This window comes from Tympanuchus pallidicinctus, unplaced genomic scaffold (assembly GCF_026119805.1).
Source record: "Tympanuchus pallidicinctus isolate F22 unplaced genomic scaffold, pur_lepc_1.0 scaffold5, whole genome shotgun sequence".
Taxonomy (NCBI): domain Eukaryota; kingdom Metazoa; phylum Chordata; class Aves; order Galliformes; family Phasianidae; genus Tympanuchus; species Tympanuchus pallidicinctus.
The window spans coordinates 47,262,756-47,288,906 of record NW_026294769.1 but is presented as its reverse complement, the minus strand read 5'-3'; the positions used below and the strand labels follow the sequence as shown (position 1 = coordinate 47,288,906).

Here is a 26,151-nt window from a genome sequence, read left to right as displayed (position 1 = left end):
TATCTCAAATGATTTGGGATCTTTTCTCTTTGCTTCAGTTTTCTTGTGAAAAAATATTAATGCACAAACCGAAGGGAGAAGGGATACAAAGGAAAGCAGGACTGCGCACTGGAGTGCTCTGTGCTATCCCCAAGCCAGTTTTTTCCTGAATCTGTAATAAGAAAAAACATTTCTGGAATCACTTATACCTTCTAATTTTGAGTAGTGGCTTAGTGTAACTTTACATGTTTTGATTGATAGCATTAAAACAGCTCAGTTCCCAATAGATTAAAAATGTTACACAAATTAACAGATTTCTAGCGGAATATTTCTTTTTTTCTTCTGAAGAAAACATTTTAAAAAATCCAGTTCGATTCCAGTTCACAGTAAATTCACATACAATCAGGGAGAGTCAAGGGTTAAACAAGTAGTAGCCATGAGCCAATTGCTCAGTACTTTGAACTCAGCAGCTGCACACCTGCACATGCGAAAGGGCCATCTGGAAAGCAGATCACTACATGAGAAAAAAAAAAAAAGAAAAAAAAAAAAACGTAGATGGACTATGGGGCACTCATAATAGGTAAAGTAATTTTTCATTATTCCTAAGTTTTTCTCTTTTCTTTTTTTTTTTTCTTTTTTTTCTTTTTTTTAACTTGTCTTTGAGGAGTGCTTTATACTTAAACTGCAGGCAGCTCCTGTGAGTAGAACATGTGTATTTTAATATTGTGCTAGTAACTGCAGTAAACCAAGCGTAAATGAATGTTTCAAAGCCATTTGTGCTTATATGTATAGAGAGATAGTGAAGTTGGGTGCTCTTTGCAAATTTTAGACTCAAAGAGGAGGAGCTCAGGACTCATTTTAACTTATAGCTGTACTGCTAGAGGCAGCCAAACACCTGCAGAAGAATAAATATGTGGGACTGAGGAGAAGCCTCTAAGAGCGGGTCAGTCATGAGCAGAAATTTTTTTTATTTAATGAGTTGAGTGTATTGAAAAGTAATAGACTCATAGAACAAGATTTAAGTGACAAGTCTGAATTCAGTTGACATCCTACCTTCCCCCAGGTTTGAGTCTCACTGCCTGCATTTCAACACAAATATGCACACAGCAGTCAGTCTGCAAATGCACAGCAAATTCAAAGTCCTGACAACATTTGATTTATAAAGTCCAACTGCACTGTGTGCACAGTAAATATCTAATCCCTTCCCATAACTGAGGAGTAAAGAACAAAGAAATAGGTAAGAGCAGACTGTCTTCCACAAAGTAATTCATTCAGCTCATAGATAGGTTTTGGTTGACATCTTTCTTAACAACATATGAAATTTGAGCAACTGATGAATAACACCAGTGGTAACAGCTAGCCCTTTCCATTTCCCCTCCATAGTTTCTCCCATTGTGGCTCAGAAAGGTAATAACCAAAGGGCAAACTTTATTTATTCTCAACTTTTTTGAGCACTTCTGGCTAAGAATCATTTTTTGGTTTTATATTCAAGCAATAGCTGTACAATAGACACCTGACTCAGAACTATGAATTACTTGATAACCTGTATAAATAATTTATTGTTTGTTATTACTAAGAAGAGATATTCCATGCTGCTGATCTTTTTTTTGGGGGGGAATGGGGGATGAGAGGCAAGAGGTAAATAATTCGGTACTACTGAAGAGAGAAGCTCATTAACACTATCATTTCTCATGTCTATGAAATTTAGTGCTTCCTGTCACTCCAAGAGCACTCTCTTCAAAGCATGCCATCTTTCCCAGATGGTAGGCTTCCAAATGCTGGTGCACCTTAACCTATCTGTGTTTATACTGGAAATCTCTAAAAACAATATGGAAGAGTTTTAACTAAGAACAATTACAGTTCACCACAGGTCACAAGGCCACATACTATTAGTGTTCAATATTACTATTCATCTAATCTTTTTCAAATCCAGTAAACATAACTAAAGAGAGCAATAAATATTTATGCTTTCAACAGTGAAAGGTCAAATTATTATTTCTGGTTTTTACCTCTCAATAGTAAAGTACACCCACAAAGAAAAAAAAAAAATCACCACCAAAAAATAAAAACTAAAAACCTCAGCAGAAACTGAAACTTGTAGAGACATACTCTACAGATTCCTTACACAATAAAAATAGGAAATTAAGTATTTTAACCTTTACAGAAACTACCAGCCATCAACAATTTTACTAACAGGAAGTAAAATCTGTCAAAGCATTGTATATTAATAATTTTCTAAGCCATACATGGTTATTTATCCTAAGCCAACATTATTGAAAATTCTAGGAGTCATTATAAACAAAAGAAATTCTAGTTTCATTTTCATGTACTTAGATTCATGAAATTCCATATCTGAAAGAAGATAACAAGATTTACAAAAATCAGCCACAAGTGATGTAAACAAGAAAAAAATGGGTGAGAAAATTCTCTTGGGTGAAAAAAAGAATTGAGTTGGATGCAAAGGATGATCTTTCAGTGGAATATATGTAAGAAAACTCTCTCATTTCTTATTTCTTAAATAAGAGACTAGTCGTTATATAAAGAATACCTAAGACAGAGATTTTTTTCCATATATAGTCTGTGAGGATGGAGAGGGAAGATCAGACTTCTTAAAACTACACTTAAAAGTCCAGGGTAAGGACTACAAAGCACTACTAACTGATGTGTGGATGTCAGGCTTCTTCACATACATTCATGTCAAACTGTGTCACTTTCCTGTTAAACAGAAGTGGGTGGGAAAAAAAGAAAAAGGTAAAAAAAAAAAAAGTGAGATGGAAATGGAATAGAGACGTATACTTTATTGAGTTATTTCCACTTTTGTCTTCAGCTTGAAGAAGAAAAGGTACAAAGATGAACAATAACCAGAGGGTGTGGGATGTATTGAGTACACTTCTGTATCAGAAAAAGTGTGACCAGCAGGACTACCAAACCAATTGCACACAGCACTGTTAAAATCACACCTGTGTTCCATTTTGGGTTCCTGACTATAAAAAGAATACTGATTTGCTTGAGCATGTGTAGAAAAGAGCAATATAGCTGGTGAAAGGAGTAGAAAACAAGTATTTGGAGGACTGGCTGAGGGAACTGGCGTTGGTTAGTCTGGAGAAGGCTTAGTAGAGACCTGAAACCAGCAGCTTGCAACAAGGAGAACATCAGTGTCTCTTCTCAGGTGACAAGCAACACAAAGAAATGATCTCAAATTGTGCTCGGGGAGGCTTAGACTGGATATTGGGAAGAACTTCAAAGAGAAGGTGGTAAAGTGAACAGGCTGCCCAGGGAGGCGGCAGAGTTGTTGTTCCTGGAACTGTTTAAGAGTTGTGCATCCACTAAGATACAAAGTTTAGTGGCAGGACTTGGTAGGTCAGGTAAGTTAATGGTTAGATTTGATGATCTTGAAGGCCTTTTCCAATCTAAGCAATTCTTTAATTCTATTAGCTAACAAAAAATTTGTAGAGGATCCAGAAAGCACTTGAAATGTACTTGGAGTACCTTCACTGCTTTGGACAATGCTTTATCTACTTGTAGACACAGAGAAAATTTGAAAATTGTGGGCAAGATACTTGGGAAGCTGTGTGGTGAGCCAGGAAAGCTGTCAAGTTGGTGTTGATAACAGAGTGCAGGTTTTATTTTTTGAGAAGAACAAAATGTAGACAGTACAATTTTGTTTCCAGGACAGAGCATAAGAGGATGCGCTGCAACAGTCTTCCATTGGTGACAGCATTTGAGGCATTCTTAAACTTGAAAGGAGTTCCCTAATAAGGAAGATCAGTCTGGTTGGACTAAAAGACTAATCGTCTGTAGAATCTTCTTTCACTGTTTCCACAGAAGATCAAAACAAACAGCTTCTAATACAGGCCATCTTGCTAAAGCCAGTCAGATGGGAAGGAAAAAAGGACATCCTTTGCACACAGCAGCCTTTCATCTCCTGGTATGAGAGAAAAGTATGTGGAGCAGTGTTTTTTGCTATGAGTAACAATGAATAGGTCTCCTACCTACAAGCTCTGTACAGCAGAAATAACAAGGGAGATGGTGTTTTTCATAGAAGAGGTTTTTTGATTCGATCACGTGCAGGAATCCCCTTAAAACCTCCAACAACCACTGTTTCTAAAAGCATTGTATTTGCTAATGTGCATACTCAAGGGCATTCAGTCCACTGTTCACCAACATTTCAGATGATATTGTATAAAGCAAACGCATATGCTTTCATAAATCTCAATATATTTGAGAGGCAGAAGAAGTACACATAATAATCTGTTTTATTTGCCATGTAATTACACATAGGAAATACTCATTGTTTACATCTGATGTTTAAGATGGAACACAGAGGAACTGCAAAAACAAAACGTTAGGCTAATTGAATATAATAACTTGGATCTGGAGGCAGCTATTGCAAGTAGCAGCTAATTGAATAGTTTTCACAAAATCAAAAAGGCTGAAGTTTGTTAAGAAGGGACAGATAGGGAATATATGTATGGTTACATTAAACTGACATAAGATTTGCTGCCTTAAAAAATGCAATTGATATGCTCCAGAAGGTGTTCCAGAAAGTTCCTGAACTACAGCAACTCTACTAAAGTGTCCACATGAAGGATTTTTAATCACTTTTTTTCTGGACTTTTAGACAGATGAGCAAGCTTCTCCGTGTTACTAAAAAAAAGACTGCAAGGAGCACTTTAGGCAAACTACAAAACTACACTCTTAAACTGTTTATTATCACAGAAAGTGTTCCTGAAATTTGTGACAGGCCTTCTTCCTACAGCTGAAGAAAAAAAAATAGACCAAGCATGTGATGCATATTTTGAACTGGACATTAGTATTCCATTCTTAAATGACAGTGTTAAATTGGAAAGGGATGGAACTTTGTCCTTAAATAGGACACAGAAAGACCATCATAAAGAATTGTAGTTTGTGCAAGACCACAAATCAGGTTCATTGTGACACAGAATTTCAAGACAGAATTGCACTCAAGTGTAATTAAGGACTGTAAGTGCAGTGAAGATTAATAGTTGTGCCCCCTTGCATAAGAGCTTTATAGACAGGTTTTTGCAGAAAGAAAACTGCCTAATACCTGAAACAGGCAGCTTGTAGCTCACTTAAATGGATGCACAGTGGATTCAAGAAGACAGTGAGTCAGAACAGGAAAAGATAATATTGCAAAGAAAAATTGCAACAGTTCAAAGCAAGACTGGCAGACATAAATGTTGCACCTTAGAATTCTTTTTCAAGCCTATAGTACAAAACAAGGAATGTGTCACTCTTGTTCATAGGAACCACTGGTCATAAATCACTTCACTTTCTCTTGTTACACCTCTGCACTTCAGAATTTTAAGATTTTTCTCTTTCAAACAAGACCTAGTTGACATGGATTTCTTCCTCTTTCTTTTTCTTCTTTTATGGATCCATTAGTATATTTCTGGCACATATGATGAATCAGGAAGTAGATCTGTCTCAGATAACACATAAAACTTTAACTTTCCACTTGTAGATTGGTTTGAGATCAGATAGCTAGGTAAAATCATATCAGTCACGTCTGCATCAGAAATAAAAATTAATAATACAACATGAACACTTGGTCTGGAATTATTTGCATATTTATGAATAACTGGATGTACTTATAGAAGATTGTACATTTCAACAAGATAAACCAGAACCATGTTTTTTTTGAAGACAAAGTAGATAAGAAAGCATCACTGAAGCAGCTGCAGCTTCCATTCAGAAATGAATGGTACAATGCACTGTTACAGAACACTAATGTCCAATTACAGCCATCTGCTAAGGAACTAAAAGTAACAAGGTCATAGAAGGAGAACATGTACATAAAAATTTATTTCCTGGGTCAGTACACAGTTTTCAGTGTCAGCATGCAAGAGAAATTCCATTTACAGCTAAATGTACCCAGAGTACTGGATTGCAGTTACTGAGGACCTTCAAACTTGCTTTTTGTCCTATAGGATCCATTTTTCAGGCAAACTATGGATTAGAATGGCCTGGCAGACACAAGTAAGACAATGTCTTCTCTATTCAGGCAAGAATCTCAGATGCTGCCTGTTCTGATTTGGAACCACAGATGCATTCAGCAGAGAAAGGGGATAAAAGACGACTCTTTCTGTGAGAAAATGTGCACCCAGTCTCAGTTTCTGAAACTTCAAGGCACGGGGGAAAAAAAAGAAAAAAAAGAAAAAAAAAAAAAAAGGAACGTGCATTTATTTGCAACAGATGTGATACTGATCCTGAAAAGGTGACAGAAGTATAATAACAGATCACATTTTCAAGGGGTATTCTTGGCCATAAATTAGGAATATTTAAGGATACATCCATAAGGATACATCAGGAAAGGCCTTAGTTTTTTTCCCTGTGCTTAGGCTGAGTGAGCTAGTGGCTTTACCTTCACCAGATACACTTCACAGAACCACTGTGATAGCTAATCCATGAACTACCCAGGAACGACTGGAAATCTCCCTGATGCAGTCCAAAATGGCTTCTGGTTGCAGATACACAGTGTTGCCTACTGTCAGTATTTTTGAGCTCTGCTAGGCTCCTCCTATTTACACATATGAACAAAGCTATTCAAACTGATTAGTTTTCAGCAGAAAAAAACGAGTTGGTTAGAATTCCAACAATTTTAGTCTTCTTCTTTGGACATCAGGATGAGCAGCTGCAAACTCACGAATAGAGCACAATCTGATCTATGTGATCAGAAAATGGAGGCCTAACTACTATTATTACATTTACCTCGTAGCAATTAATTCACGTTTTTTCTACATAAATATGGATAAATTTATTTTTTGTTTTGCAGGGAGGAGACAGTAGTAAAGAGCCTGTTCCCAGGTCAGTGGCTACAAATAGAGTTGAAAAAACTATGCAGATTGTACATGAGAAATATACTTCTGCTGCATTGAAGACATATGATTTCCAGCAGGTATCATACTTATTATCTCCATCCACATATCTAGCACTATCCAGTATCCTGCCCAATATCCTGTCACCACGTAGACTTGACAGCTCCTGAACACAGAACTCAAAGAACACAAATGCATTCTAGGTCATCCGCATTTAAATAAAAAAAAACCCTAACATTTTATATCTCCAGTGATGAGTTGGATTGGATGTGGAAGTTCACTAAATGACGTGAATGCTGGATTAATTTTCTGTATATTTTTTAGGTAAGGTTGCATAAAAGAGGGTTAAGGTAACACAATGGCTATTGCTTATGGGATTGTACAATGCACACTAGTGCTGTTCACAAATCACAATACTTCTTTTATTGGATTTTAGGTATGATTTTTTAGATACTTAAGGAATCTACTTTGGACTTGATGATTCTTGTGGGTTGCTTCCAACTTGGGCTACTCTATGATTCAACAATCCTATAATGCCATGTGAGCACAGAACAATATGTATTAAACCACTAGATCAGGCTGCCCAGGGCCCAATCTTGAATGTCGTCAGTGATGAAGCATCTACAGGTTCTCTGGGCTACATGTTCCAGTGCATTACCATCCTTTGAGGAAAACATTTCTTCCTAACATCTAACCTAAATCTCCCCTCTTTTATTTTAATGTCATTTCTCCTTGTCCTATCACTGCCAGAACATGTAAAAGGTCAGTCTCCTTCCTGTTTATAAACTCCCCTGAAGTACTGAAAAGGCCACAATAAGGTCTCTCTGAAGTCTTCTTTTTTTCCAAGCTAAACAAGTCCAGCTTCCTCAACATGTCTTAATAAGAGAGATGCTCCAGAAATTTGAACATCTTTGTGGCCCTCCTCTGGACCTGCTCTAACAGCTCTATCATTTGCACACCGGGTGCCCCAGACTTGGGCACAGTATTTCACATGGGGGCTCATGAAGGCAGAGTAGAGGGATACAATCACTTCCCTTGCCCTCTTGGCCACCAGTCTTTTGATGTAGTCCAAGACACAGATGACCTTCAAGATTGCAGGCACACACTGCTGGCTCATGTCCAGCTTTAGTTCATTGGGACCTTCAAGTCTGCTTCTGCAGGGCTACTCTCAGTGAGTTCTTCTCTCACTTTGTACACATATCTGGGATTATCCTAATTTTGTTAGGACACACCACAATTGGAATTGTCAAAACTTATTAGGTTCACATGCTCCCATTTTTTAAACCTGTCCAAGTTCCTCTGGGTGGCTTGGGCACCCTGGCATCCCTGCCTTCTCTTGTGTCAACTGTACCACTCACTATGTCATCAGCAAACCTACTGAGGGTAGACTCATTCCCATTCTCCAGGTTGTTGATGTTGAAGAGTACCAGTTCCAAGACTCCATTAGGACACAAAATCATTGACCATAACCCTCTGGCTGCAACCATCCAACCAATTTCCTTATCCTCTGAATTGTCCACCCCTAAAATCCGTATCTCTCCAATTTAGAGATATGGATGTGGCATGAGAACATGTCAAAGACCATACAGAAGCTAAGGTAAGTGACATCAGTTGCCCTCCCTTTGTCTACTGATGCTATCACTCCATCAGAGAAAGCCATTAGATTGATCAGACATGATCTGCCCTTGGTGAAGCTGTGCTGGCCGTCTCAGAACATCTCCTCATCTCACATGTGCCTTAAAATAGCTTCCAGAAGATTCTGCTCCATGATCTTCATAGGCATAGATCTGAGGCTCACCAGCCTGTAGTTCCCTGGGTCTTCCTTTTTCCCACTCCAGAAAATGGGAGTGATGCTTGCCTTCTTCGACTCACCAGTGACTTCTTCTGCCACTGAGAAGTGTCACTTTATTTGATTTGTAAGAAAAGACTTAGTAAATGTTTTCAAATTGGTCAGAACACCACTCTCTACTGACACTTTGCACCAAAGCATCTACACAATTCTTGATGTCACAAAATGGTCAACAGTATTTCAAGAGCCATATAACTGGTTGTAAGAGATTATTCTTTTACATCATTGTCTCAGAGCTTGTTGGGGACACAGATGGACAAGTCCAAGCAAGTCCTGGGCAAGGGTTGTGAAATCCTTCGAAGGACACAGATGGACAAGGCCAAGGGCAACGAGAGAGAGATAAACCACACATTAGTGGCCAGGAAGCACTCTTTTGTGTGAGCTTATCTCAAGGAAGATGGCCATCTCAGGAGGTGCTGCACATGACTCTTACCCAAGTGTCCAGGAATGCCACGATGGCAGAAGAAGGATAAAAAGGGGACCTACAGCCATGAGGTTTACTGGCAACAGATTCCTCATGAAGAAGACGAGGTTTCTGACATGAGAAGCCTCACGCCCTGCCTCTCTCCCTCCTGGACCTGCTCTGTGCTCCATCATGATGCTAAAGAAGAACAAAGGTGTCTGCCATCAGATTCCTCACTACAGAATTCCTGCATGCTGACAGACTCTCCTGGGCCTGCTACCTGAATCCTGCTGCTTCCTCCCGGATTGGCTCTGCTACCTGCTACCTGCTTGCTGCCCAAAGCCAGCCACGCTGCTGCTCTCCCCCTGCTGCTTCTGCCTCGGACCTTCGAAGCGCCGTGCAGCGGGACTGCTGCTGGATCTTGGTGGTGACTATCCCCGCTTTATGTGACTCTTGCTTCTTTCCTATCTTTTCTATCGTCCTCCTTCCCTTCCCCATCACCCTAATTCGTAATAGTCACTGTCCTTCCTTTCCCCATCTCCCTGATTAGGATTTATGATAAATTGGTAGGACCAACATTTGAAGCATTGTTTCTTAATCTCATGCCAGGTATAAATATATTAAAAACAACCTCCTCTCTCTCCTATAAATTGAAGCAAGACACTGGTCAAACTGCTGATTGAGTATAATGAATTAATCACACATTCAAGTAACAAATGCATGTGAGAAATAGTGTCTGTAATAAGTATAAATACAAAACACAGCTACTCTCCCTTACTACACTAGCCATCAACCTCACAAAACCTTGTAGGAAAGGAACCAATCATCAGGAAACACTAATTCCCAAAAGGCATCACAACATTAGTATGTAAATGTCTGTAACAGTGGTAACCTACACCTGTTCTAGGCAAGTGTAAAGTTTATACCTGGAAATGTTCAGCAAAAACTCATTTAGGCATTCAGGTCTTACTGCCACATTGCTAATGTACTGTCCCAAAGGAGCACCAATAATGTACATACATGAACACTGGATAGTTGAACTGTGAATATTCCTTCTTCCCTTGATGCACAATTACCTATCTTTGAATTTGTATATGGAAATCTTATTCAGAGTGATTTATATCAACATATCCAGAGTATTTCCTAGCATTTGTCCATGAGGAAATGGTAAGAGGGTCACTATGAAGAGGGGTTCATATGCACTATGATAGATTAAGTGTACTGAGAAGGCCAATGAAAATAATTAGAGAGCTGGCAAAGTTGACATGTAAAAAAAAACCTTCTGAAAATTAAAAATTTCACACAATTTCACTGTAGAGGATTAAGAGGAAACACAGTCACTGAGATAGAAATAAAATTTTAATATCTATATGACTAATATTCTGAATTATTAAAGAATTGTTTAGAAAAGACAAAATACATAGAGTTATAAAAAAGTAAGTACTGAAAAAATCTGCAGCTAAGCATTGTGAAAAACTACTTGGCAGTGAGATCTGCAAAGCAGTACAAAAGCATCTCAAGGGAAGTAGTGGAATCTCCATCATTTGGGATGTTTAAAACCAATCTAGACAAATTGTTGGAAATGTTCTATAGGGAATAGTCCTGAATTGGTAAAGAGACAGACTGGATGACCTAACAGGTCTTTTTCCATCTGTAATGTCTATTACTCTGTAATTGTCTCATGTCCTCAATCCACACATTAAGCAATGCTCATATAGCTCCAGCGCCAAATGGTTTAGTTCCAAAGCTCCCACTCCTTCTTTACTCATCATTTAAGACAAACAGAGCAAATCCTACTTAGGAATGAAAATGTTCATAGCAAGATCAACAAGGAAAAATGATTCTGAGGCCCAAGTCATTTCTTTTACACAAGAAGTTCTAGGTCTGCTAATATGCACCACTAGAATACAAACAGCTTCAAAATCGTACACAGCTCACTTCAGTGCTTCTGCTTCTTAGTACAACTTGCATTTTTTAAGTTAGTGTTTAGTAAATCCTGTTGCAAACTAGCTTTCTGTCTTGATTTTATGATTGTTGGTTATCGGTATTCCACATCATAACATCATGTAGTGCACTGGGAGTTTAACTGATAATGCTCAAGTTCCTGGTACCTGTCTGGAAGAGAAGAACTACATTCCCCAGGGAGTTCTGTGGTCAGAGAGGAGCTATGGCAAGGTCACCTGATGTGCTCTTCTTCGTTGGCTCTTCTTTGTTGGCTCTCCTCCTGTCTCCCTGCTGCTCAACTGGACTGCGCATCTCACCTCAGCATTATGGTGAGGCCTATCCACCTTTCAGACATTCTCTTTCTCATTATATTTGATTTATTAGCTGCAATTCTAATTACATTGCATTATAGTGTGTTATCTTGCGTTCCGATACAATATTTAGTAAATTAGTTTGTTTCTCTTCAGATCGTTGCTGCTGTTTTTAATTACTTTGGGGTCCCCTGTTTCCCTTTTTCCGGAGGCGTGGATTTTCCAAAATCCCTCCGCCCCACTGGTCATGGAACCGGGCCAAACCAGCCTGTAAATCATTGACACTTTCAAACATTTCTGTCAGGCACACAAAGCTTTGCAGTTTTGAGAAAATGAGAAGAGTTGACAGACCACAGCCACACCTTGATCAACACCTGTAAGATTCTTCAGTTTGACTTTGTTTCACCAAGAGTAGTACTTTAAATGACTGTGTTTGGCTCTGTTATCTCATGATTGTTCTATACTGTTATTAATCAAAAGGAACATACATTAAGAACAACTAAAAGAAAGAAAGTTACTTGATTACTTGTTTTGAGCACATTTTAGTTAAAAAACCTATGGATCTTGAAGTGCTTGATTTCGATTACCAAAGTAAGTCTTCACTTTATATTATATAGTATAAATGTATTATGTGAAGTATAAATAATTTATATAATATAGAATATTGAATTAATTACTATGAAATCAAGTTACAATTTTATTGTCTCTTTGTAGAACAAAAAGATTATATATTATATGTATATATAAGATTTTTAACATGTTTACATGATTTTTATATTGTTTTCTACTTTGCTTTCTTTAATATTCACAGAGGGAGAGTTAACCTGGTAGCTTAGGCCAGCTTATCCTTTCTTGGTGTAGTGAACAATAGTTGCAAATGACGCAAGTTAACTTGTTTACATAATATGATTTACCAGTACATTAGTAATCACAATTTTCTATGGCCGTGCTTATTCTAGAACAGTAATATCCAGGCACAGACTTACAAATTTGCAATAGTTATATATTTAGGATAGAGTATTTCTCATACTTTTTTTTTTTTTTTAAGACCAAATTGGAAAAAAAAAATCACATTTTTAAAGCAAGGATTTTTCAGTGTAAGTACTGCACATATCAAGTTATTATAAAGTGACAAGACAAATACACAGCAAGTTATCTACTATCATGTCTGAAGTAGAGAATGAAAAAAATCAGAAATTTAATGATCTTCTAAAATGAATCTTGCAATTGTTTAAAAGGAAAACAATATAGGTAGAAAAGCTTTCATTGTTATAAAAAAAAAAAAAGCCTACTAAACCAAACTACTATAAACTTATCAAATAATGAATAAAACGAAAACCCAAAATGAACCTACTTGATTTAGCTATTCTTTAGATCTATTAATACTTTCAAATGTCTTTAAATACTATGAAGAAACGCTAGCTATAGCCTTAGTAACTTCATTACAATCACACTTTTCACAGGCTAATTAATTTTGCATTGCAGGGTGCAGATATGCCTTTAAAATCCCTTCCCACTTCCTATTTTCAAAGTAAACATCTTCCTCCTATTAGCTAACTGACTATCAGACCTATGCAACACTTTCTGAGCAGATGTATAGTAAATGAATAACTGGACTTCTGTCACAATGCCATTCATGATCAGGCCTTCTGTTCTTCTTCCTTTATCTTCCTTACTTATCTAATACGTTCTTTCTCACCTGACAGAGCTTTAACTGTAAATTTGTAGGATCTAAAGTTATTGAGAACTAGATGATAATTTATGCTGGCTACTGCTATAACACAGACAACACAATTATATTATTCAAAATTAATTTGTAAAATCCTACTAACACAATAGTTTATCATAGAATGGGCTGGGTTGAAAAGGACCACAATGATCATCGAGTTTCAACCCCCCTGGCCCCCCTGCTATGTGCAGGTCACCAACCACCAGACCAGGCTGCCCAGAGCCACATCCAGCCTGGCCTTGAATGCCTCCAGGGATGGGGCTTCCACAATCTCCCTGGGCAACCTGTTCCAGTGTGTCACCACCCTCTGCATGAAAAACTCCTCCTAATATTTAACGTAAACCTCCCCTGTCCCAGTTTAAAACCATTCCTCCTTGTTCTATTGCTATCCGTCCTCAACTGTCGTACTCCCTCCTGTTTATATGCTTCCTTTGAGTACTGGAAGGCCTTCTCTTCTTTAAATGATTTCTATTTTCAATTTAAGAAACTTCAGACTCTAAAGAGTCCATTGTATTCCTACAGTATTTATTCCATATTGAGAACCCTCGCTATAAAACTAAATCTTATCAAATCTCGCAAATTTCACCTAATGTCCATTGATGTATTTAGTCCTCTACTAGATGCAAAGTCTACTACCAGGTATCTCCTTAGGATTCTGCAAGTTTTAATAAAGATTTTCTTAAGGTCCTTTAGTTAAATCAGCTTTTATTTTCTCTCAGTCATGGTGGGGTGGAAGGGAGGGAGAAGATATTAATCCAAGTTAGCAAATATTTGGGAGAATCAGTAAATCCAAAGTATATGGAGAAAGAAATAGGAAAAAAATATAAAGAAGAATAAAAAGTATAAACCACAAATCTGAAAAAAAATCTGCTGCAAAGAAATTTCTGTTACAGCAAATCAATTATCTGTCTTCTTCCAAAATCTTCCAAAATCACAGAAGCCAAGTGAACGACTTCATTACTGACCTCAGTAATGAAGATTGTCAAAATCTTCACCTGTTTGAAACAAAAACTCTACTGTGATCATTTACATCATTTATACATAACTAAAATTATTATTTACACATGAATTAAAAAATGTACTATTACACATGGAAAAAAAAAAAAAAACAAAAAAAACAATTAAGCCCACAGCATTAAAAAGGGATCACTTTGTTCAATATATTTACATTTACCGTGAACTAAAATACTCATTTGTTCCTCATCCCTCTACAGTAATTCATCTTTTTTTTTCCCTCCTAATTGTCATAATAAGCGTGCCCATGTAAGTTAATATGTATTGAAAAAAAAAAACAAACAACTTTGTGGAATTAAAATGCTTGAAAAAGTAGCCCCAAGGAACTGCTGAGTAAGAGGGCAAGTTTTCTTTTATTAGACATTTAGACTGAACTAGAGGTTAAAGGTTTTGTAATATACTAACAACGTGGTTTCCTCTAGGATATAGCTTTTGGAAGCTGACCAAAACAAATTTTAACTCCTTGTACAATTCTAACCCTGTTTTCTAAACAAACTTTTTTGCTTCATTCAATTCCTTCTATAAACTCATGACTTCCACAAAGACTGGTAGAAGTGAAATTGTTTTTATTAATTATTCTAAGTCAGTTAGAATGTAATATTTTTATTTTTTTACAGCTCCATCCTTTTCCCCATGTGAACTGAATTTTGTCTGCTGTGAAAAACACAAACACACTTTAATGAACAGTTACTATATGAATGTTTTAAAAACATAGGCCCAGTGCAACACTGAATTCTATGTGCTTACAAGCAATTTAAAACCATATCATACTTGATCAAAACACATTTCACATGCAAATGATAATTATATGAAGTTTTGCTTGAAGACTAAACCACCAAGAAAGTATTGAAGTCTCATGATGACCAGAGTCGTCATACTTCACCAGAGCATGTAACTGGGAAATTATTTTCCAGAAGAAGAAAAATGCTATTAAGAACAAACAAACAAACAAACAAATAAAAAAAAACACCACAAAAGAAAAGTGACCTAGTTAACTGTAAGATAAGTAGAAATGATATATTTCAGAGAGAGGGATAACATTTTCAAAAGTAACGCATTAGCCTAATAAAGTAAGACATTCCAGAAAAGTTTGAGTGAACAGAAGGCTGTGAATTTCCTGTTAAAATTACACATTCACCACATTTTTATATTCCTAGGGACTGGGAATCAAATGTGAGTCTCAGCAATATTTATTTATTTACCTTTACTCAATTAGTATAGTTAAGTGCTTAATTATGAGTTAAAACAATTGTGAGATGAAACCACTCATTTAAAAATACAAGAGAGACTGGATTTCAAATGCAATTTCTCCTTTGGTCTTTGCTATCTAACACCAGTCTACAAGGAATTCTCTTATTATACACTGAAATTCACTGAAATTTACTTACTTCCCAGTAAGCCTGTTATTCACCGCATGATTGATAATGTAAATATCTTGCCTTTCAACACACACACACACCAAAAAAAAAAAAAAAAAAAAAAAAAAAAAGCAGAGGAACAGTTAGTGTCCTTCCTTTTCTTTCCCCCGTAGTTCTACAAGAAAACACCATAGGTACACTGGGTGATCTGCCTACTCATTCATTCAGTTTTTTTACCTAGCAATAATGAGCATATGAGAGGCTTTAAATAACAGGGGCTGCAAATCAGCATGGAAGGAAGTCATAATCTGTCATGTACCAACCAAATGTGGATCCAGTCTGTCTGAGAGCAGATGAAATTGGCAGAAAAAACCTTTAATCAGAGAAACATACATTATCTCAGCTTGGACTTATCTAAGACAGAGGCAGCCTTGAAGGCCTGGAGACACATGTGGTGCGGATAGGGCACTCCAAGCCAGAAGACTGTATGGGCACAACTGAGGGATTGTGACTAAGGGCTGCTCACAGGCAGGAACACCCCAAAAGGACTACAGCCATTAATGACGACAGCAAGATACGGACGCTACTTTGGGAATATGGCTTACTGTAGATCCATACAGGAACCATTAGCACAAAGAAGCAGAAACAAACTAGCACACAGACCACCACAAACCGCTATACTGCCCATCACCACACCAGAGGTGTCTGCATGGACTGAGCACAGCTGATGGTGAGGTAAGTGCACTCAGACTGGGACAGGAGTAGGGGCACACCAATATATTTGTCTATTTGCTTCTCAACTTCTTTTTCTCATCAACTGAAACACTGATCAGAGATTCATATTGCTTTGCAATCAATTATCTGAAATAAATTTTTTAAAATATAGGCTAGTACACCATCTTACCTTAAATTTAATCCAGTGGCTAATTCTGTGACATTTCAAAGCAACTGAGTTGTCAAAGACATTAAAACTCTTGTGGCGCTCAGAAAATAGGGAAGGCAAGAGAAATGAAGGTGGGAATAATCCCTAACAATTTCCTGGCCAATGACCGAACAAGGAAGCCTTAGATTATTTATTTTTTAAATAACAGGGAGCAGGCCATTCAGCACATGCATGCTTTGTAATGAGCATCTTTTGGGAAAAAAATAAAAAAAATAAATCAAAGAAAGTGTACTTTGTTACTTTTAATTGATCAAAGTATTGCACTACCCTGCCAATGGAGCATTTACTTGGAAAATGAGAGATACTGGTCTTTTCCACCTGAAGGCATATGTTTTTATTCCATGGCACTTTAGCCCCCAGGGCTGAAAATGGAGTACTACTCACTCCTCCTCCAGCCATCATCTTAGGTAGTCAGGAATCCAAAACACCTAGCACTATCACAAGATGTCTGCTTTATCCTTGTTCTAAGAATGCTTTATTTCTATGGAAGATTCACTCCTCTGCTGTTTTAGATTTTGCTGTAGAATGATAGAAAGTGATCTCTGATGCTAATTATGGCAGTTTCCTTCATCACTCACTTGCTAATTATTTTTTTTAAATTTTCTATACTACTTCTAATTCTGCCCTTACTATTGGCAAGATGGCCCCTATAAGATTGTGATACGTTTTTAAGTTTTACCAGGGAAGAAGTAAGTATTTTACCAATAGAATATTTTAACAAACTAATTAGTAAGAACTTGAAAGCTATTAACTTATTGAAAAAGCTATTAACATATTTTCATTACACTATCTTGCAAATTAAATATTATCTATGAGACTAGAATCAGGTCTCTATGCTGAGAGAAAACCTCTCTGCTAAAAAGATTAATTAAAAAAAAAAAAAAGAATAATAATAAAAAAAAGAAAAATTAGATAATTTGTGGTTTTTTCACCCTGATAGGCAGCTAAACCCTACAACTGTCCTCTGATTCCCCCTCACGAAAGAGCAGGAGAAAATAAGAGAAAAAGAAGGGCTTAAGCAAGAGTTAAGATAAGGACAAGGAGATCACTCATCAGTTACCAGCGTGGGCAAAACAGACTGGGCATGGAGAGACAGCTTAATATAGTTTATTGAATGTTAATAGAGCAGTGAAAGCAAACTAGAAACATCTTTCTCCCAGTCCAACCTCTTCTACTTCCTCCACCCAAGCAATGCAAGGGAATGAGTTGCAGACAGTTACTCCTCCATGGTCTCTCTCCAACCCTGCTCCACATGGGCTCCGTCCCACAGATGCTGCAATTCCACACTGCTCTGCTCCAACACAGATGCATAATGTGGGGCCCAGCCTCCAGGAGCATGCTGCTCCACACGTTCCCCATGGGCACAGCTCCCCCAGTCCTCCTGCCTCACTGTGGGCTGCTCTCCATGGGCTGCTCAGCCTGAGGCTGCTCCTGCAGGGGTATCCATGGGCTGTAGCTCCTTCAGATCTCACCCACTGCTGCACCATGGGCTCCTCCATGGCCGCACATGGAGATCTGCCCTGCAAGGAGACAGCCTGCTCCACGATGGGCCTCTCCTGGAGCACCTCCTGTCCTTCTGCACTGACCTTGGTGCCGACAGGGTTGCTTCTATTACATTTCTCACTCCTCTCTCAGCTGCTGTTGCACAGTAATGTTTTCCCCTCTTACATATGCTCACCCAGAGCACACCCACTGTCACTCATGGCTCCGCTCTGGCCTCTGCTGACATGGGGCAGCTGCTGGGCTCTGCTCACGGAGACCACTGCCTATGGCCACCTGCTACCAAAACCTTAACCTTGCCTTGTAAACCTTCTACATAACTTTACAAATTTCTGGATCTCTCCATTACGCACAGTTTGACTTGGTATACAGACTTTGTTCAATTCAAAAACCTAATATTTCAGTTTACTGAATGAAAAACCCTAAATTTTTGTCTGGCATGTTCTTCAATGCTTGTCCCAGACTGTATTCTTAAGTGTTGACAATAAGAGAGAATTAGACATATGGATATCAAGAAAAATCTTGCATTCACTTCAAAACATAAAGTATGTAAGAATTTTTTTTTATTTTTTTTTTAATTAAAAATGTGGAAATATTTTAAATAAAAAGTAAACCTCTTTCCTGTTTAACATAAGGACTTTAAATAAAGCATATGGGATAAACTATCTCAATATTTTATTTTCTCAAATCCTGCACAGATCCTCCCAGTTTTGGCCATGGTGTGAATTTCTGCATATTATAATTTACAGATATTCAGTAGAAATTTCATTCCAAAAAAATAAGTCTCTTAAAAATCTATCCCTGCCAAGCGTTCTACAACTTTGAGATGAAGGAGCTAATCCAGTCTTTTGTAGTTGCTTCTGTTCCAGGCTGTTACAATGCCAAAGACAAGAATAGACAGCAAGGGAACATCTCCTTCTGTGCATTCTGTTCCTTCACTAATTGAGCACTGAGAGTTCACAGATGACAAAAGCGTAACAGAGGAAAAAAAGACCAAAGACAATTAGGTAGATTAGACAGACAACTGCTACTGGAGCAATGATGCAAAAGGTCAAAGAAAAAAAAAAAGCAGATGAGAGAGAAACTGAGATGAAACGATTTTAGACACATATTTACTCATTAAGGACAATGAGCGAAGTCAGGACAGAAAGTAAGGCAATGATATCAAGAAAATGCCAGGAAAACCTGCGTTAAAGAAGAAGGATGCAGACGGACATGGTCAGCTGAGAGGAACTGAAGACCAATTCTGTACCTACACAATCTGAGTTGACAATCTCAACAGTTTTCAGTGGTCAGCATAAGCATATGCTTTAACAGTATCTAGAAGCTGTTTCAAATGCAGATGACTGTCATTAGTTCTCTCTCAAATTAAGTAGCAGGTCTGTACCATCAAATGAACTGCGTGAAAATCAACATAATTCCACATTATGAAAACTGTTTTGTATGTGTGGGTTTTTTTGAACTTAAAAACTTAGCAGTTCATATTGATAAAGCTACAATTTTTCCAAGGGATCATTTTCTAACTAGATATTATTTCTCAAGTTACTTTTATCCCTCCCTTCTTACTGTAAATCACTGCTGGAGAAGCATTGGTATTACATCTAAAACTGGCAAGGAGTTGAGCTAGCACAATAACAAGGAAATATTTTAAAAATCTTTTCGGTGCTTTGCAGGAAATACCACCATCACTGCCCCAGGCCAATAAATAAACCTGTTGTTGGATGAAAATTACTGAATTTATCCTTACATAAAAATACAATTTTAAAGAACTAACCTGAGTTACCAAGATCCTCCGATTGGACAGAATTGGATGAAAAAAAATCATCTACTTAATTCCCTCACCAAATAAAAAGTCATTTAAGAAAAATACCCTTTGGAGCAAGGCAATTTTTAAAATCGATACAGTAAAAGCAATCTTTGTATTTATCGTGTTTTTCCAGACTGGATAATCAGAAGGGTAAGAGATCAGAAAAAAGAGATTCATCTTGACAAGCGTGGCTCCATTTTTGTTTACTCTAATTTTTTAAGGCATTTCTCACTGGAAGAATTATAAAACAGCATGCCTTCACTAGTTGCATACAACACTAAAGTTTGCAAAGTTTAAAGTTGATCTTTGTATAATCATTAAATATAACATAGACACACCGCAGTACCTCTGCTCTCATGAAAATCAATACAAAGGAGGACATCCATGTTTTGAGAAGCAAGTTAGCATGCATAATTCTCCAAAGATCTGAAGAACAATGGACACCATGAATTTAAAGTGCAAATCTTAAAACGTTAGGATACTACTAAAATAAGGTAATTCCTCAAAAGAAAAATAAGGCAAATAAGAACAAGAAAGAGCCTATCTTCCTTATCTATGGCCATTTTTCTGAAGAAGAATCTTTAGTCTCTTATCAGAGAAATGGTGACTGCAGAGCAAAGAAAATTTGTTGCACTAAGAACCATTTTAAACAGTAACTTTTCAGATTAAAACTGCATTTTACAGAGATGCAAAGAGCTGCAAAGCTGAAAAGAAGGATTATAAAAAAGAAAGGGTACTCTTCAGTTTAAGAAATATTTCTATTGCTCTCCAAGGAGATTTATTTCATCCACTATATAGCATGTGTCAGGAGTTATGTTGATCCTTCACTGGGAGCTAAGTACCCAATAGTTTTTACATTACCATGCACCACAATAGCAATCCTTGACATTGGTTATAAGTGTCAGACAGAGCCTTCATTAATTGTCATCATTTCTAAGACATAAAAGAACCCTCTCTTCTTGAATGTTATTACACAAAAAGTGTACGTTATCTATATACAGCAAGTGCAAAAATGCTTTGTACTGTAATAATAATAATTTAGAATATATGGGATAAAAAGTGTACTATTGTTAAACTGTCAGTCAAAACCCTTGTTATACAAGGATGGAACATCACATCCATCTATAACAGCCTTTTCTGTCAGTCAAATGTGTTGTTCTATACAAATCTATCATCCATTTGATTTTTAAATTGGCATAGGCTGTAAAACATTATTCTGATGTGATACCAGTGTGATCTAAGTTGCTGCTGATATCAGAATACAACAGACATTCTCTCTAAAATCCAGTTCTCCTCCTGTTTTTAGGTATCTGCATTACTCAGTTGATTTTGCATATACATTCATTTGAATAATCACATAAATTTTTTTCTTCTGTTACAGGGCAAAGAACATCCTTGCTGACAATCTCTTCTAATTTTGAAATTAACCATAACTTTGAAAATTCTATATCAGTTTGATGAAGTCATTATTAATATTTACCCTAGGAAAAACGGCATTCATGTTTATCCATCACAAATCCTCATCCAGAACCATACTAGTCCCTTAATCCTAGTTATGAGCAACAGTGATTTATGAAAAATGAGTTAAACAGCACTGAATTCCTGTAACATTTTTTTCTGTGACATTAGCTGCGGGAAGAACTGAGTGGGACAAACTATTCACTTATAAAAGAACACAAGTTTGATTCCACTGTCGCACTGCAAAACCAAACACAAATGAAAAGGGCAAAAATAATTTGAATCGTGTTATAAAAGAACAGTAAAGAGTAAATCAAGGCAGGTTCATATCCTTTTTAGCTTATTCCCATGCATAGCTTGATGTTCGAAATGTTTGTATTAATAAGCTAATTTTTGTTTCTGGGATAAGCACAGGTAGAGAAAGCACATCAAATCAATTTCTCCAATGACCACTAACAAATGAAACCATCTATTTTGTTCCATGTTTGAACTGTGAAAGTAAAGGCAATAAAATGTACAGCTTACCAAAAGCATTTCATGCTTTCATGTCTTTCTTTATTGTTATTATTTTGTTATTCAGTTCATACAGGAATCATTAGTCTAGAGTGATTTATTATTATCCTCACAATTATTTGAGCATATGCACTGCAGCACACTTTTCCCCAGTTCTAATTGGTGCCTTTTAATATATTTGGTATATACAACAACTTTGTGGAACACTACCTAATGACTAATAATGTTTTAAAATCCTCAAGAGCTCCAGGGGCAAGTTCAAACAAATTGCTACTGAAATGATATCGCCAATCTCTTCTCCACTTGTTCAGATGAACTGCTACTGAGATGGTATCACAGATCTGTTTTCCACTTGCACTGTTCCAGCAACACCTACAGTGAAAAGTCAAGGGTTCCCATGCCTATATCATCTGTTCTCAGATCACTGAAGCTTAAAACTGTTAACAGAGGCAAAGAACTATAAAACAGACAGGCTAAAATGCGGACTTATCCTTTAATTTGACAATTTAGCCACCTTTTTACAGAATTGGTGTAAAAAGAAACAACCTTAGTGAATCAGTTGAAAGTTATAAATAGAACTACAGTGGATTTCAAAAACAAATCACAACTCAGAAGAACTCCAGTATCTTGCTTTTAAAATTCAAGTTTGTTTAACCTCTCACTAAATCACCTAATATTTCTGATTCAGGTAGAACTATGAATATAGAGTACAAGAAGAATTTTAAGGCAACCAAGAGCTCAAGTATAATATTAAAGAAATGTAATTACTGGAATTAGTATTTATTGCATTATTTGTTTAATAGTATGTCAACTGAGGCTAAAGTATTAAGCAGCTTGCATTAAAAACTTCAATGTCAGTTCTCTGTATAATCTTTCCATTCTGAAAATACTGTAATGTATTCAGTACAGCACACACTGTCCATATTCTGTTAATTTGCTAGATGACATATCACATGGCTATCCACGTTATGCTACCTACTGCTTTTAAATTTAAGATAGGGATAAAATAGACATAATTAATCTCAGTTACCAATTTTAATATTTTAATTGGTATTTGAAAGCTGGTATACAGTGCAGAAGTCTACAGAATCACAGAATGGCTGAGGTTGGAAAGGACCTCTGGAGGTCATCTTGCCCAACTGCCTACTTAGTGTGGAGTAAAGTAGAGCAGGTTGCTCAGGACTGCGTACAATCAAGCCCAGAAAATCTCCAGAAATGGAGACTCAACAACCTGTCTGGACAACCTGCTCTAGCATTCAATCATCTTTAAATTATGGGGAATATAGTAAACTACTCACTTCAAGTCAGTCATTATTCCAGCAAAAATAATAAAAGTCACATTACTCTTGACAAAGGAAAAAATAGCTAAATCATTTTGAAAATGTTGATTATTCTCCTTAGAAAGCAGGTCTATGAATAGTAGCAAAAATGGATTCACTTCCCCCCCCCCCCCCCAATAGAAGCTTCTTTCATGAGAGGTCTAGTGCTTGACACTGAAAAAATACACAGAATGCAATCCCTATGTCAAGTTCACAGTATGCCATCAAGGAAGGACAAAGAGCCTCAAGTATACAGAAACACCTACAATCTTTGTAATTAGAAGGTATGCCATTTGCAAGAGTTATAAAGTAGACCCGTTCCTTCTTTCTCCAAAAATTGAAATAAGCTAAGTTCAGCTTTCATTTTCCATTTTCTTTAACAACATTCTACATATATTTAACATAACATGTAACATATTTCTTCTTTAAAAGAGTAATGGAGAAATAACCCCAGATTACTAAGTGCAAATATTGTTTTATTTTTTAAATTCACATAATAAAGAAAATTTTGATAAACTGTGCCATATATTATATACATTAGAGTCAAAAGTCAGGTAGTGTATTTAAAAAACCACTAATCATTCACATGATTTTTCTGGGCATGTCAAGTTACAGAAAAGACATCAGCACCACAGTCAAAACAAGAATTTGGTGCTTCCTAATACAGAATATGAACTCTGTAAAGGCAAAATAAAATAACTACATCAATTAGAATGAATGCGAGATCTTTCTGTTACCTCATAAATAGCAGAAGTGAATCACAAAATTGAATTATATTTTCATCTGACACAAGAAAAACAGAAAACAAATTTAAGATATGGAGCTTACCACAATCTTTTCCTCTGAAAATTAATTATTAAGATTAATTCTTTCCACAGCTTAGACATACAAAGGAGACTACATCATGGTTAATTTTCACACTTATGTATATAGTCATGGAAGACAGCACACAAACTTTAATAGTAACTGTCAAATTCTAATAATTATTTTGATTGATAAAAATGTCAAATGATTTTCCAACCATACCACTTCTTCCACCAACCTCCTTCCCCTCCTCTCCCCCCCCAATAAAAAACAAAAAAACAACACAACAAAGATTTTTCAATACAATTATAGTGATTCATGAATCATAAAACTATAAAACAGAATTAGTTCTGTCATCAGATCTACATTCCTATTAGGACTTTTGCAATCTATTGGTTTGATACTTCGGCTTCTTCCACATCCCAAGTTGCCATTATCATGCCAGTAGAATGGAATTTGATGGACAAATCTTACACACTCAAAGCATAGAACAGATATTAATTTATGTCTGCAACTCTATGAATCAAGCAGGTATTTTACATATGGGAAAATCAAAGAAAGGTGAAGTGCTTTGTCTAACGGCACTTGGAAGAAATGAGTAACAGTGCTCTAATTAAAATTCAACATCAAAAATCATATTAATCCTCAAGACCTAGATGCATTTTTCAAAGTGCATGATTTGGAACATCAAAAAAAAAATAATCAGATCAGTCTTTTTCCTCAGTACTCACATTAATGATAAAACATTGCATTCGTCTTCTTCCCCTGTATTAGCATGAACAGTCATTTTTCTCAGATATAAAATTCACAAAACCATTTGGATTTAAAAGAAATATTTATAAACAAGTCCAGGTCACAATTAAAATTTAAATTCTACATTTGATTTGGCCTATATCTCTACGTACTGAGAGTCTCAGAAAAAAATCACATACGTGCCAAGTATGTTAGTATACCAACTTATACCAGACTGATTTAATTAGTTTGCTTTCAATGCAAAGGTGCAGCACCTCAGCAATTATGAGATCGTTAATACAACAGAGCATAACAGCACCTTTAGAGGTCTTATCTAACCTCTAGGCACACATATAACTCCCATTAAGGCTAATGGGAGTCACATGTGTGCAACCAAGGGAGAAGAGCCCCATTAAAACTGATACAACACATCCATTAATCTTCAGGTCACTCTTAAGGTCAAACATTATAAAAATGTTTATGAACAGTACTTACTAGGTATGCACAGTGGCTACTTTGGTTTTAGGACAGACCTGTGAGCAGTTAAGGCCATGGAAAATGTCTGCTTTAAAAGCATCACCATGTTTCAAGCAGTAGCATGGAAATTTGAAAATGCTTTTCTATAGTGAGAGAACATTTTGCTATAATCTCTTGAATTAGAAGGATAGGAGCGACAGAAAAGGTTAGACGCGATGAAAACCTTGGACAAAGGTATGCTCTAACTTTTCATTTTACTTCCAGCTCCCTCTCTTTCTTCATACTTTAGTCCTTTACTTGTGGTTTTCTGCTTCAGGAAGAACATCACACTGACTAAATTCCTAATCTGTGAAGTATGCCACAAAGACACTACAGATAAGATTTTGATTATTGAATCACTTGCAAACCACAACAATTCAAGCACTCGTTGCAGGGTGGACTGAGTTTTTAAAGTTTTTCAGAGAAAGGTGATCTTAGTTTGCTATCCATTTCATTCTATGTGAAACCCCTCTTATTCAACACTGTAGTATATTTTAGGCAAGCACGACCATTCCCAGATTTGAAAAAGCTAAAGGTACCAATTTCCAGCCATTTAATTTGCAAAAGCAGTCCAATCAGAAATGAGTTTGCTATCTTCACCCGCTGAATCCTGGAGGAGAAAGAGATTTCTCAGAAGCATGAGGTCAAATGATGTCTCCACATGAACAGAGCAGAAGGAATGGCAGATGGGAATGCAATTGTTAGATGGACATGGAAATGAAGACAAGCTTCAAATATGTTTAGCATTCAAGAATTTGGGCGAGGAAAACTAGCTTCGTTGAGTTTACTATACTGACAAAATATTCTGAAACTTGTCTTTCACAACTACATTCAATACTCTTACATTGCAAGTGAAATTTATTCATTACTCTCTGATTACACTTGTCACAGAATCTTTGTTTCAAGCACTGACAACTAGTTTATCTCAGCACTACAAGCTTGCACTCTAAGACCTTACATAGCAAACACAGATGGTCAGTGGAACAATTTCTCACCTAGAAAGTGAAGCTCCAAGGGAAAGCCAATAAATACAAAGCCACAAAAGAATGCTGTACAATGCTTCAGTCTTGAGCTGCAGGTCATCTATTGTTTTACTGTGATTTGCCCATTGAAAGCACTACAGCGCTTTATGC

The 26,151-nt window shown here is 36.7% G+C and overlaps 2 long non-coding RNA genes across 3 annotated transcripts in view; one reads left to right on the top strand and one right to left on the bottom strand.

Moving 5' to 3' along the window:
* Positions 1 to 440: 440 nt before the first annotated feature.
* LOC128090688 (uncharacterized) overlaps positions 441 to 26,151 on the top strand; it is a 289,733-nt gene continuing 264,022 nt past the window's right edge. Inside the window, exons 1-3 of one of the 2 annotated variants that reach the window (XR_008211061.1) lie at positions 441 to 559; positions 6,776 to 6,898; positions 8,225 to 9,284. This is a non-coding gene — a long non-coding RNA (uncharacterized LOC128090688). Of the gene's footprint in view, positions 560 to 6,775; positions 6,899 to 8,224; positions 12,675 to 26,151 lie in introns of those variants that run through there. The other variant, XR_008211060.1, reaches the window with a different exon arrangement.
* LOC128090690 (uncharacterized) lies at positions 25,356 to 26,127 on the bottom strand. The gene is made up of 2 exons (XR_008211063.1): positions 26,014 to 26,127; positions 25,356 to 25,628 (listed from the first exon to the last, which is right to left on the bottom strand). It is a non-coding gene; the product is annotated as an uncharacterized LOC128090690 (long non-coding RNA).